This window comes from Cavia porcellus, unplaced genomic scaffold, assembly GCF_034190915.1.
Source record: "Cavia porcellus strain 051 isolate PalLab524CR breed Dunkin Hartley unplaced genomic scaffold, mCavPor4.1 scaffold_20, whole genome shotgun sequence".
Lineage (NCBI taxonomy): Eukaryota > Metazoa > Chordata > Mammalia > Rodentia > Caviidae > Cavia > Cavia porcellus.
Window position 1 is genome coordinate 26,747,383 of NW_026947503.1, and position 13,629 is coordinate 26,761,011.

The 13,629-nt window shown below is 38.2% G+C and overlaps 1 protein-coding gene across 3 annotated transcripts in view; it reads right to left on the reverse strand.

Annotated features, from left to right (window-relative positions):
* The window catches only part of Wdr7 (WD repeat domain 7), a 369,257-nt gene extending 357,566 nt beyond the window's left edge, over window positions 1-11,691 (reverse strand). Inside the window, exon 1 of one of the 3 annotated variants that reach the window (XM_063231571.1) lies at window positions 11,670-11,691. The gene's annotated coding sequence lies outside the window, so the exon portion shown is untranslated. Of the gene's footprint in view, window positions 1-11,367; window positions 11,621-11,669 lie in introns of those variants that run through there. The other 2 variants (XM_013157175.3, XM_063231573.1) reach the window with 2 other exon arrangements.
* Window positions 11,692-13,629: the final 1,938 nt, after the last annotated feature.

Genomic DNA, 13,629 nt, shown 5'->3' on the forward strand with positions numbered 1-13,629 from the left:
GATCAGGAACTAAACCAAACAGACAACAACATCCCACTCTTAATTAAGTGGGAAGGTAGAATCATGTAACAGACATAAACCAAGAATCTCCTGAACACAGAAGACATCCCTGAAGAACAGTCTTTCCCTAGAGGGGTTTGATATTAGTGATACTCCCCGATAGCTATCTACTACAAAAACTCACAAGGAAAAAAAAACACATGAATCATCACAGGAAACAAAGAATTTTTGAGATAGAAAATGAAAAGATGAAAAAAACAAAATACAATCTGAGAGTTCCAGCACACCCAGAACATGTCCAGGAAACAGTGACATACAAGGAATTGGAAGACACACACCTGAAATTTCTGAAATGGTACCAATTGAAGCAAAGAAATAAATCCATGAGGCTACAGAGAAAATCAGATCAGAAATAAATCTCACTATAAAAAGAACTGTCAGCATTTATAAAGGAATTCCTTAGCAAATCCAGAGTAGAAATAGATTTTAAAAATAGATGCTGATACAAAGAGGATGGCAACAGTGAATGATCAATATAGGAAAGAAAGAGAATACATGAAATGGATTCAAACAGCTACCCAGGAAATCAGAAATTCCACTGAAAGCTAACAAAACTGCTTGAATGAAAATGAAGACAGACTTTCAGATCTTGAAGACAGGATCTCAGCTAGTAATCATGGAAGGAAAGATCTCCTGAAAATAACAAAAGATCAGGAAATAATTCAACAGCTGCAAAAAGAAGCAAAGAAAAATAATATAAGAATAATTGGTGTCAATGAAAAAGCAGATGACAAAAAAAAAAAAAAACCTATCTGCAGAAGTAACAGCAGAAAATTTCCTAAGCATGGGAAAAGACTCTGACATTCAGATAAGTGAGGCATACAGAAATCCAATTATCCAAAACCAACACAAATCTACACTCAGACATATAATCAGGATCCCAGAAATTCAGCACAAGAACAGAGTATTAAAAGCAGCTGAAGAAAAGAAACACATCACCTATAAAGGAAAACCCATCAGAATGAAAGCAGACTTCTCAACACAAACCCTCAAATCAAGAAGAGCTTAAAATGAAGTATTTCAGGTCCTGAAAGAAAACAACTTCCAACCCAGATGGATGTATACTGCAAAAATATCTTTCTAAATTAATGGAGAAATAAGATACTTCCATGACAAACAACTGAAGAAATTCATGACTATATCAACACTACGAAGAGTACTGAAAGATACTCTAAACAGAGACAAAAATGACCACAATTCCAAGAATAACAACAGAAAGAAATCGCCAAACAAGGCGAATTATTAAATAGAGGGGAAGACGGAGGGGAACCAATAGTGAGAAAATAACACAACAAAGACAAGCCAATACATATCAGTTATTACCAGCAATGTAAACAGCCTCAATTCATCAATAGGAACAAACACACTGGCAGAATGGCTCAAGAAACAAGATTCAACAATATGCTGTATACAAGAAACACATTTAACTCAAAAAGAAACACCCTAAAAGTAAAATGATGATAACAACACACCATGTAACAGGAACCCAGAAAAAAGTCAGCGTAGCCAGTCTGTTTGCAGACAATGTGAATTTCAAATCAAGAATGATCAAAAGGGATAAAGAAGGTAGCTATATGCTTATGAGGAAGAATAGTCAAGAGGAAGAGACAATAATCATAAATAAATATGCACCAAATATGGGAGCACCCAACTATATAAGATGAATACTAATAGACATAAAAACTCTATAGAAAACTGGAATAGATGGTCTTTACCTCAATCTGATAAAAGTCATCTAGGACAAGCCAGTACTCAACATCATACTAAATGGACAAAAACCAGAACCTTTCAATCAAAAATCAGGAACAAGACAAGAATGTCCACTATTACCACTCCTATTCAATATAGTTCTGGAAACATCAGCCAGAGCAATTAGACAAAAGAGAAAAATAAAAGGAATGTGGATAGAAAAGAGAGAAGTTAAATAAGCATTATTCATGAATGACATGATACTCTACATAAAAGATCCCAGAAACTCCACCAAAAGACTGCTGGAATTCATAACCAAATTTAGAGAACCAACTCTTCAATTCACTGATTCTTTGTACTTTTTTGTCTCCAGTGTGTTAATTTCTGCTCTGATCTTTATAATTTCCTTCCTTGTATGAGCTTTTGGCTTAGCCTGCTCTTCTTTTTCTAGAAGTGTGAGGTTCACCATTAAGTTGTTTATATGTGCTTGCACTGTTTTCCTGATATGAGTATTTACTGCTATAAATTTCCCTCTTAAGACTGCTTTCATCGTGCCCCATAAGTTCCGATATGTTATACTGTAGTTATTGGTCAGCTGTAAAAACAGTCTAATTTCTTCTTTAATCTCATCTTTGATCCATTGGTTGTTCAAAAGGATGTTATTTAATTTCCACGTGTTTATGAAGTTCTTATGGTTTCTTTTGCCATGAATTTCCAATTTCATTGCACTGTGATCTGACAGTTTGCATGGAATACTTTGAATCCCTTTGTATTTATTTAAACATGTTCTATGAGTCAGTATATAGACTATCTTAGAAAATGTCTCATGTACAGCTGAGATGTTATGGGGTGGAACACTCTATAGATATCCACTAAGTCCATTTGTTCAAAAGTTTGATTTACTTTTATTTCATTATTGATTTTTCATCTAGTTGATCTGTCATTTTGTGACAGTAGGGTAGTGAGGTCTCCCAATACGATTATATTGGGGCTTATTTGATTTTTCATGTCAACATAATCAAATTCAGTATCATAGCTAGATACAAAGACAACATTCAAAAATCAATAGTATTCCTGTATACAAAAACCAAACTCATTGAGAAAGAAACTAGGGAAACCATAGTCTTGACAATAGCATCCAAAAACAAAAGAAGAAATACTGAGGAATCAATCAAACAAAGGAAATAAAGGTGTATGCATTGAAAAGTACAGTGCTCTGAAAAAAAGATCAAAAATATCAGAAAATGAAAGATATCCCTTACTCATGAATAAGAACAACCAACATAGTGAAAACAGCCATACTCCCAAAATTGTTATGGAGGTTTAACACAATCCCAAGCAAAATACCATTAACAAACCTCACAGAACTGCAGAAAACATTCCTAAAACTCATGTGGAAACAGAAGAGACCTGGAGTAGCAAAGCCAATCCTGGGCAACAAAGGCAAGGCAGGAGGCATCACAATCCCGGACTGAAATTATACTACATTACTGATAAAATCAGCATTGTACTGGCAAATGAACAGATCTGAGGGGAACAGATTAGAAGATGCATACAACTACAAACACATTCAACCACTTTATCTTTGACAAAGGAGCCAAACATGTTCATTGGAAAAAGGGCCTCTTTAATTAATGGTGCAGGAAAAATCAGCTCTCTATAGCCCATGTCTGTTACCATGCACTAAACTAAAGTTAAAATGGATCAAAGATCTAAATATTAAAATAGAAACAATTAATCTACTGGAAGAGAAAGTAGGTAGAAATCTTGAAGACATAGGGGTAGGCAAAGAGTTATGAACAAAAATCAAACTGCAATGAAAGTACTTCAAAGAATCAGCAATTGGAATCTTATTAAAAAGTTTTGCACATCAAAAGAAAACCCACGGAGTGGGAAAAAATTTTAGCCAATTGTCACTCAGTCTTTTTTTTTTTTTTTTTTTTGTCTTTTTCCTTTTTATCAATACCAGGGCTCAAACTCACGACTGCCTACTTGCAAGGCAGGCGCTTATGCGGCTGAGCTAAATCCCCAGCCCCCAATGGTCACTCAGACAAAGGACTTCTTTCTAGAGCATAGAAAGAATCAAATACAATCCCAATCCCAAAGAATAAAATAATAATTTAAAAACATCAGGCCAAAAAATAAAACAAAATAAAAATTTTTTAAAAATGAGCACAATGTTTAGTCCTGTGTAAAGATAAAAAAAAAAAAAATGAGGCCCCCCAAATTCAAAACGCCAACCCAAAAGTGGACATCTGAGATAAATACACACTTCTCAGATGAAGAAATACAGATGGCAAATAAATATATGAAAGAATGTTCAACATCATTGGTCATTCAAGAAATGCAAATTAAAACAACACTAGGATTCCATCTTATCCCAGAAAGAATGGCTATCATCAAGAAATCAACCAATAACAAATGTTGGCAGGGTTGTGGGGGAAAAGGAACCCTTCTTCACTATTGGTAGGAGTACAGACTGCTACAATCAGTGTGGAGATTTCTCAAAACTAGAATTAGATGTCTCATTTGACTCAGCTGTTCCCCTTCTGAATATCTTCCCAGCAGAATTAAAAATGTCATACCACAGAAATACATGTTCAGCCATGTTTATAGCAACACAATTTGTAATAGCTAAATCTTGGAAGCCCAAATGCCATCAACTGAGGAAAGGAAAAAGGATGTGGTGTTTTTATACAATGCAGTACTCAGCTATAAAGGATAAACTCAAGGCTTTCGTAGGTAAATGGACACAACTAGAGACTATACTCATAAGAGAAATAAATCAAACTCACATGTATGAACATCATACTGTCTTCCTAGTGTAAGAAACTAAAAGAGAAGATAAAATCCAAAATCTACAGTAGCTATTGTGACAGAGTAAAAAATTGTGCAAAAAGAAAGAACAACCTGGATGGGTGAAAAGAAAGGGAAAGAAAAAATATATACATATATATTTACACACAAAAGATAGCTATGCTATTGATTTCTTTTAATCCACTAAAAAAACAGTTTGTGGTTATATTGTTTGATCAATTATATAGGCCTATATTTTGTAATCTGAGCAACTACTTTGAAGACAATACTGGATACAGATAGATGAACCATCATTAATTTCCTATTATCTTGTTTAGAAATTCTGCACCATTTGAGGGGGGTAATTTGGGGTTTTTTCCTTGGTCTTTTTGAGACAGGGTTTCACTATGCAGTTCAGGCTGGCCTTGGACTCACTTTGTAACCCAAATTGTCCTCTAACTCACAGCATTCCTCAGCCTCAAGCTCCCAAGTGCTGAGATTACAGGCATGAGCCACCACATCTGGCTATACCATTGTTTTTATTGGTTCTTTTTCTCTTTAAAAAGAAAAAAGAAAATGCAGAATGAACAGTGCTAACAGGATACTACATTTATTTCTTATTGCTGAAATAGCCCTGAGCACATGATTGAAGAACAGTAGAGCTATCTGGTCAAAATTACATCACGATTTTAAGTGACTCACAGATTTTGGGAATATGAATCATGTTTTACATTTCTGCAGCTGCCATTAAGTTACCTGACTTCTCCCACTCAGGGTCTCTCTATCCATCATCAATTTGCATCAACTTCAATGGTTATTAATTAAGCTAAAAGTAAACTATTCCTACCAGGCCCTTAAATTTTAGAGGAAAGAGATTTCATGTGGAAGAACAAACTTCAAATTTTTTCTTCTCATCCATCTCTCACTCCTCTCCACATATCCACTCATTTCTATTTCTTTTGCTCATATTGCCATCAAAATTACAAATTGACCCAGCTATATATCTCCTGAGTATAAAAAAGTTAAGTAACACATGTATACCCATGTTTTTTGGTTTGGTTTGGTTCGGTTCGGTTCGGTTCGGTTCGGTTTCGTAATAGAGTCTCACTATGTAGTTCAGGCTGCTCCTAAACTCACTTTGTAGCCCAGGCTAACTCTGAACTCCCAGCAATCCTCCTGCCTCAAACTCCCAAGTGCTGGATTTATAGCCATGCACCACCTCACCCAGCAAATATCTGTGTTGTTAGCAGTGTAATTCATAATAGCTAAGTCTGAAAAAAGCCTGAGATGCCTATCAAAGACAAATGGATAAAGAAAACACGATATATACACACAATAGGACATTTTTCAAACATAATATTAAAACCACAATCATACAGATTTGCACTATATTAAAATCACAACAAGATATCACTACACATCTAATACAACAGCTAAACTAAAAAGCAAACGCAGGTAAGGCTGCAGAAAAATGGATTCTCTTGTACATTGCTGGTATGAATGTAAAATGGTATAACATTCGGAAAAACACTTTGGCAATTTCTTCAAAAAGTAAACATATGCTTAGCATATCATACAGCAGTCACATTCCTGGGCATTTGTCCCAGAAAAAAATGGAAATTTATATCCCTACAAAAAACCATACCAGAATATTCACAGCAGCTTTGTTTGTAATAGGCAAACACTTGCAGATAGTCCTGATGTCCCAGTAAATAGCAGGATACTACCTACCAAGGAATACCAGTCAACACTTATAAAAGAATGAACCTGAGGCCAGAGATCTAGCACAACAGCACAGGGCCTGCCTGGCAAGTGTGAGGTTGTGAGTTTGATTTCCAGTACTGGGAAAAAAAAAAGAATAGTCTCACTCAACAATTTGCATGAATCCCAATTGGAAAATACTTCACACTATCTGCCCCCGTTTACATAGCATTCCTAGCATGACAAGATTACAAAGGGAAAAAATTGAGTAGTGATAACCAGAGGTTAGAATTGGTAGCAAGAAGCCGGGCCAATGCACCATGAGGAAATCTTTGTAATATTAGAATAGTTCTCCACCTTCACTGCAGCAGTGGCTACAAAAATATAAGCAGGTAAAATGTCACAGAACCATACATAGGAATTGTACACAATGTCAATTTCTTGATTTTGATAATGTACTTACAGTCTTTTAAAATGTGACTATTAAAGGAAGCTGGGTGAGACTATGTAAAATGTAACTACTGAGAGTAACCAGACCTCCCTACTATTTTTGAAACTTCCTGTGAATCTATAATTAAATCAAACAAAACTAAAAACTAACTGGCAAGAATTATTCATTCCTTTGTCAAGAAAAAAACTACATTACAGAACTATACCATGGTATTAAGAGCAGGAAAAGACAATAAACCAAAGCAAAAAGATCCAGTGTTCAGAGTACATATGAAGGGGCTGGGGATTTAGCTCATCGGCATAAGCACCTGCCTTGCAAGCAGGCAGTCGTGAGTTCAATCCCCGGTACCAATAAAAATGAAAAAGACCAAAAAAAAAAAAAAAAAAAGAAGAAGAAAAGAAAAAACAGAGTACATATGAGAAGTGTGTAAGTGTGGCACCATTTCCTATGGGAAAAAGAGACTGATACTTAGGAAAACTGGCATACCATACGGAAATGAAACTGGCTCACAAACTTGTGACACATAAAGGGGCAGACTCTGGCTATATTAAAGATCTACAGGTTTAAAAGAAAACTATGAAAAAAGAGAAAAGAAAACCATAGCCAGGTATGGCAGTACGTATCTGTAAACTCAGCATGAGGGAGGCTGAGGAAAGAAGATCACTGAAAATTTAAGGCCAACTTACGCAATGTAGTGAGTTCAAGGGCAGCCTGAACTACGTAGCACGATCCTGTCTCAAAAAATCAAAAAGAAAAATAAATAAAAGTTTGTGCCATCTGTTGAATATGATTTGAATGTGTCCTCCAAGGGTTTATGTGTTACACTTTAATCCTTTCTATGAGGGATTAAGGGAGTAGTCATTTAATCTTCCAATGGAGTTTAGAGTTGGGGCCTTGGGAGGGTATTAGGATAAGACAACGTTATCAGAGTGGAGGCGAAGAACAGAATAATGGAAGCTTTAAAGACAACCCAGAGGATACACGCATACCACATACACAGGAATGTGAACACACTTGCACCTCTTGCCTCAGGACACAAGAAGCCTATCACAGGCATGCCCTTCACATTTAGACCTCCAGATCGTGTAGCCAACATAAACTTCTTCACATTAAAACATATCCAAGCTGGGTGTGGTGGTGCACGCCTATAAGCACAGCCCTTGAGAGGCTGAAGGAGGAGGATCACCAGGAGTTTGAGGTCAGCCTAGACCATAGTGAGTTTGAAGCCGGCCTGAACTATAAAGCAAGACCCATGGTCCTATACTGCGTTGTTAGCAGCAAAAACCAAACCAAGATTGAAACTCATATAAAAATGCATAATGAAATGAATGAACAAGCAACTTCAAAAAAGGAAAAACTCAAAAAGCATAACAGACATGAGGAAATGCATCAATTCATTACTAACAGTAAAATGTAATTTAAAATGAGCTCTTTTTTTGTGGGGGGGGGGGTCTTTTTGAAACAGGGTCTCACTATGCAGTTCAGACTGGCTTGAGCTCACTTTATAGCTCAGCCTGGCCTTGAACTCAAAATGATCCTCCTGCCTCAGCCTCCCAAGTGCTAGGATTACAGGCATGTACCACCACACTCAGCCTAACAATGAGATCTCATTTTGTGTCAATTAGATTGTAAAAAGCAAGTGCACTGAACAACACTAAGCAGTGATGGGAATATCAGAACACAGGAATCCCCGTGGACGACCTCGTAGAACTGCAGAGCACTGCAGCTTGTTCTATAACACAATCTGCAGTGTTTCATAAAATATATAAATGTTGCATGATTAAGAATCATAACTGTGGCCAGGGATATAGCTCAGTGGCATAAGTGCCTTCCTGGCAAGTGCAACATCCTGAGTCCAAACCCTAGTACAAAAAAAAAACACAGAATCACAACTGTAGCACTGGAGGAGGCGGAGGCAGGTGGATACAGTGAGTTCTAGAGCAGCCTCATCTACCCAAGTGATTCAAGGTCAGTCTGGACTGCACAGAGAGAAACCATCTTTAAATAAATTATCAAACAAACAAATGACAATCTGGTCCTGTGTATATATACATCTCAAAGAAATTACTAGAAGTCTAAAAGGTTATCTAAAAGCTTATCACTATACCATCTACAGAGCTAGGAAATTAAAGATAATGTTGGTAGCTAGAAAGGGTAGACAAACGAACTGAAATGCTATGCAGCCTTAGAAACAAGAGACAACACACAAAAAAAAAACAAGAAAAAAATTAATGTGATTAATGTGTCATCATCTCTGTAAGCTAAAACCATGAGCACTCAAAGTAACACACATTAAATAACACAAACAGAAGGATGCACATTGCAGACATATGATACCCGCGTGCACACACACACACACACACACACACCAGAATGCACGTATCAGTGGGTTGATGAGTAAGAGAATAGATAAAGATGTGGAAACAAAAGGGAATGAATGAAGTAAAGAATAAGTAAATGAGAGGCCTTGAGCTGACTTAAATAAGGTAAACTCAATCCTCTACTTGAGGTCCAAAAAAACAAGTGCTAACAACACACCACTAAAGCTTCTTACTTTTATCACAAAATAAATGGAAAAAGTAGTTAGACATAACTATTTAAAATATTTAATTTTACACAGTTACACTTAAGGTAAAAACCAGCCAGGCTCTGAGTAGGGAGGCACACACCTATATTCCCAACGCTAAGAAGCCTGAGGCAGACAGATGCAACAAGTTCAAAGCCAGTCTTGTCTACATAGTAGTGAGTTCAAGGCCACCATGAACTACACAGTGAGACCTTGTCTCAAAACTAATTAATTGAATTAAATTTAAAAATAAAATGTAGCTACATGTGATAATAAAAAATGTGTATCCTTCTTGAGGTTCTAGGATTTTATACAGACATTTAAAGCTAGACATGGTGGTAAACACCAGAAATCCCAGCACTCATGAGGCTGAGGGAGAAAGACGGTTTCAAGTTTGAGGCCAGCAAGGGCTACATAGTGAGTTCAAGACCCGCCTGGAATACATAACAAGATCTTGTCTCAAACTTCCTCACCACTCCAATAAAAAAGATATTTAAACAAATGAATGTCAGGCATGGTGGTGCATGTCTGTAATCCCAGCATTTAGGAGGCTGAAGCAGGAGAATTGTAAATTTGAGACCAACCTGGGCTCCAAAGTGAGCTCAAGGCCAGCCTGAACTACATAGCAAGACTCTATCTCAAAAAGATAAGTAAAAAATAAATTTTTCTACCACAATGTCCAGGAAACAATGAGGCACTTACTATCTACCATAGTGGATCACTTTCCAATTTAAAGTAACTATGATCTGCTCTTTGGGATAAAATCAAGGCAGTTTTCTCTCTTCATAAAAACAAAGATATTCCCAACATATTAATTTTTGAGCTGCCATCCACCTCCACACTGTCACAAGTTTGCTTATAAAGCTCAAAACAATTTCAAATTAGAATTTCTGTGTAACAAAATGTCAAAAACTCAGTCAACTTCTTTCATACAAAAAATGATTATTTGGATCTTTTCCATAAAATTCTAAGAAAGACACATTGTGAAGAGTTAGTTTGCCTTTTTGGTCACATGACAAATGTTTCAGGGAAAGGAATGCATAGCTGCTCCTGAAATTTGGAGCTACATATAGCTTGCCTTTAACTGTGGCTTTATTACCCCAAACATGACAAATGTTTCAAGGAAAGGAATGTACAGCTGCTTCCGGTTATTTTTTTGAACCTCAAGTACAGAGGATTGAGTTAATTGTATTCAAGTCACTGATCAACCCTGGAATCAGCAGCATTAAGATAACAATGCATTCTTAGATATAACTAAAATTGCCATCATTTCAGAATACAAGAAACAGCAGTTTCTGCATTGAACCTGAGAAACAAAGTGAGTAGGTAAATATATATACAGATAAATATATTTATAGATATAGATATACAATAAAAATTTTTAATCAAAAAGCATAGTGCAGCCGGGCATGAGGGTGCATGCTCGAAATCTCAGCACTTAGAAGGCTGAGGCAGGAGGATTACCGCTAGTTGGAGGCCAGCATGGGCTACAAAGTGAGTTCAAGGCCAGCCTGCATTGCATAGTGAAACTCTGTCTTTAAAAAAAGGGGGGGGGGGCCATAACGTGGACTCCAAATATACCCTCAGAACACTGTGCCCCATTAGTAAGTGCAACATCAGGTATCCTCTTGGAGCAAATCCGAGGCAAAAGGGTCAAGAACAGGTCTAACAGTAACTTAGGCAAGGACAAACCAAAGAGTAGGACCAACCGTTAAGGGCAGGCTACATGCAGCCCTAAAAGCAAACATATTCCCCAAAAGCATTGTCAGTAACCACATGATCATCACTAACTACCTCTTCCCGTTTAGATTATCTGTGGGGACAAGGTATCCTCACCTCAAGATCAAAGTCACTGTCACAGCATCAAATGTCATTCAACAAACAAGGGGACCCCACTCTCCTGATAAAGTCGCTCTGCAGCGGGCCTGACCAGCAGAAGCATCAGATAGAGCTTCCCGCAGCAGCGACCAGACTGACAGCTCGCGCCGCCCCCGACAGAAGCCCAGGGATAGGTTTGTGACCCTTGACCCTCGACCCCAGCCTCAAGGTGCGGGCGCGACGCTCGCTGAGGTTTCCCCAGGAGATGCTCCAAAGCGCTGCTCACCTGTCACAGCCTCATCTCTTGCCGCGATGTTATCTATGGGGCCAGCTGTGGGCTTCCCACCGATGGAAGATGAGGCGAGGGCGTATCTAACGAGGATGTGTGGGGTACGCAAATCCGGGTAGGGAAACCCTAGAGATCGCAAACTCTGCCTTGCCGCCCTCAGCCCACTAAGGTAGCAAGGTGCCACTGCCGCCGCCTCCCGCCGCCGCAGTAAATCAGCTGACACCGGCCTCAACTGCCGTGACTTTCGTCCAACTGTCGCAAAAAAAAAAAAAAAAAATGAGGAGGAGGGAAGTGCTCACCATTTCCGGATACTCAGTGCTTCAGCGGACCAGTAGGTGCCGGCCTCGTTACCGTGGAGACCGAATGGCGGAGAAGGGGTCAACTGTGGGCAAGGAGTGTGCGTCCGCCATCATTGTTGTGGGAATTCTGCGCGCGCACTGTCTCCTGTCTCCGACTCTCGTGGGAAGACAGGAATTGAGAAAGGAAGAAATGGCAAGTCTGGGTTGTCCCTGGGGCAAGACGTTGAAAACTTACGTTTCTACCCTTCCAACTCAGTGCAGGCGGCTGAAAATGTGGCCGTTTCTTTCTGGCGTCAGACTGTAACTGTTGCCCACGACACGGCCAGAGAGAGGAACTCTCTTTCCAGACCTGAGAAAGCCGTGGAGAAGGATGAATAAACATATTCCTTGTGGGCAGCAAACAGAAGTGGAGCTTGAGGTCTGCTTTTTGGAGAAGCAGATTTTCAGATCTCACTTCCTCCGCTACGCAGAATTGTCTTGGGGCTAATACTTCATTCTCAGTTTACGCATTTACAAAATAAGAGATGTAACCCTGTGGCTATCTGGGAAATTAAAGAGTTCTATGATTCTTACGATTTGATATGTTTGTCCATCTTCTTCTCAAGTATTGATTGAATGAACGAATGAATGGCAGCCTAGCAGAAAATTGATGCCTTCTGGTCCCTAATGCTTAATTCTATTAAAAAGACCCAAAGGATATGCGTTCTATGACTTTTTTTCCCTTTTCTTTATAGACTGTCTAGTGAATTTGTGGGATAGGTATGAATTCTATTGCAGCATTTCAAAGCTGCTGTGTGTACAAATCACCTGTGTAACAATCACAAACCTACAAGTTTGTAAAAGAAACCTGTAGGGTAAAGATGAAGGTGGAGATTCTTATTCAACGAATTTTAGATCTTGTTATACTGTAGCATTCTGATTTCATAGGTCTAGAGTGGGTTCTGAGAGTCTCCATTTCTGAGGAACTTACTCAAGTATGGCACTTACTGATCTAAGGAACACTTTTTTTTTTTTTTTTTTTAAGACAGTCTCTATGTAATTCAGGCTGGCCTTGAGCTCTGTTATGTAGCCCAGGCTGGCCTGGAACTTGTGGCAATCCTACCTTCTATGTCACGGTAGAATCGACACCTTCAGTAGGCTAGTTTTCTCACTAACTTGCCAAAAGGTTACTGAATATTAGTTTACTCAAAAGGTTTCCTGTCCACAATTTGTTATTTCTTCTAAGGGTAACCTTTCTCTTCTCCACAGATTAAACATCTCCCTAGAAACATTAGAGACCCACTGGTGTCAGATGACCTAATCTTTTTCCTTCATTGGCCATTTAGTGACCATCTGATGCACTGTACTTTCGGCCTCAGATGTTGTTTCTTATAGGCTATTTCTATTTATTTGAGGAGACTAGCTTTGCTGCCACTAACGTGAGCAAAACTAATATTGACCAAAAAGTGAGCAGAATACTTGAAAATCAGTATTATATATTTTGTTCTATTGCAAATTGGAATCATAATTTTCTTCTGCTTTTGACACTGCCTTGCAACCACATGATTGGAGGGAAAAAATATCAAACAACTTGTCAGGCCGGACATGGTGGTGCATGCCTGTAATCCCAGCACTCGGGAGTCCAAGGCAGTAGGGTCATTGCACACTTGAGTCCAACCTGGACTACAAAGTGAGCTCAAGGCAAGCCTGAAGTGCATAGCAAGACCCTGTCTCAAAATGACAATAAATAAATAAATAAATAAATAAATAAATAAATAAAACCTGTTGGCCAGCTGGCTTCAATATACTTCTTCTGTTGTGCTGATGAGTACATTTACACCATTAACTTCATAATCCCCTTTATAATTTACATGAACTTTTTGGAAAAACAGGATTCACAGAGTGCTTACCACAGGATAACTTTTAGACTGCACTAAAATATTTGGTTTGTGAATAAAACCTATAGGATAAAGATGTAGAT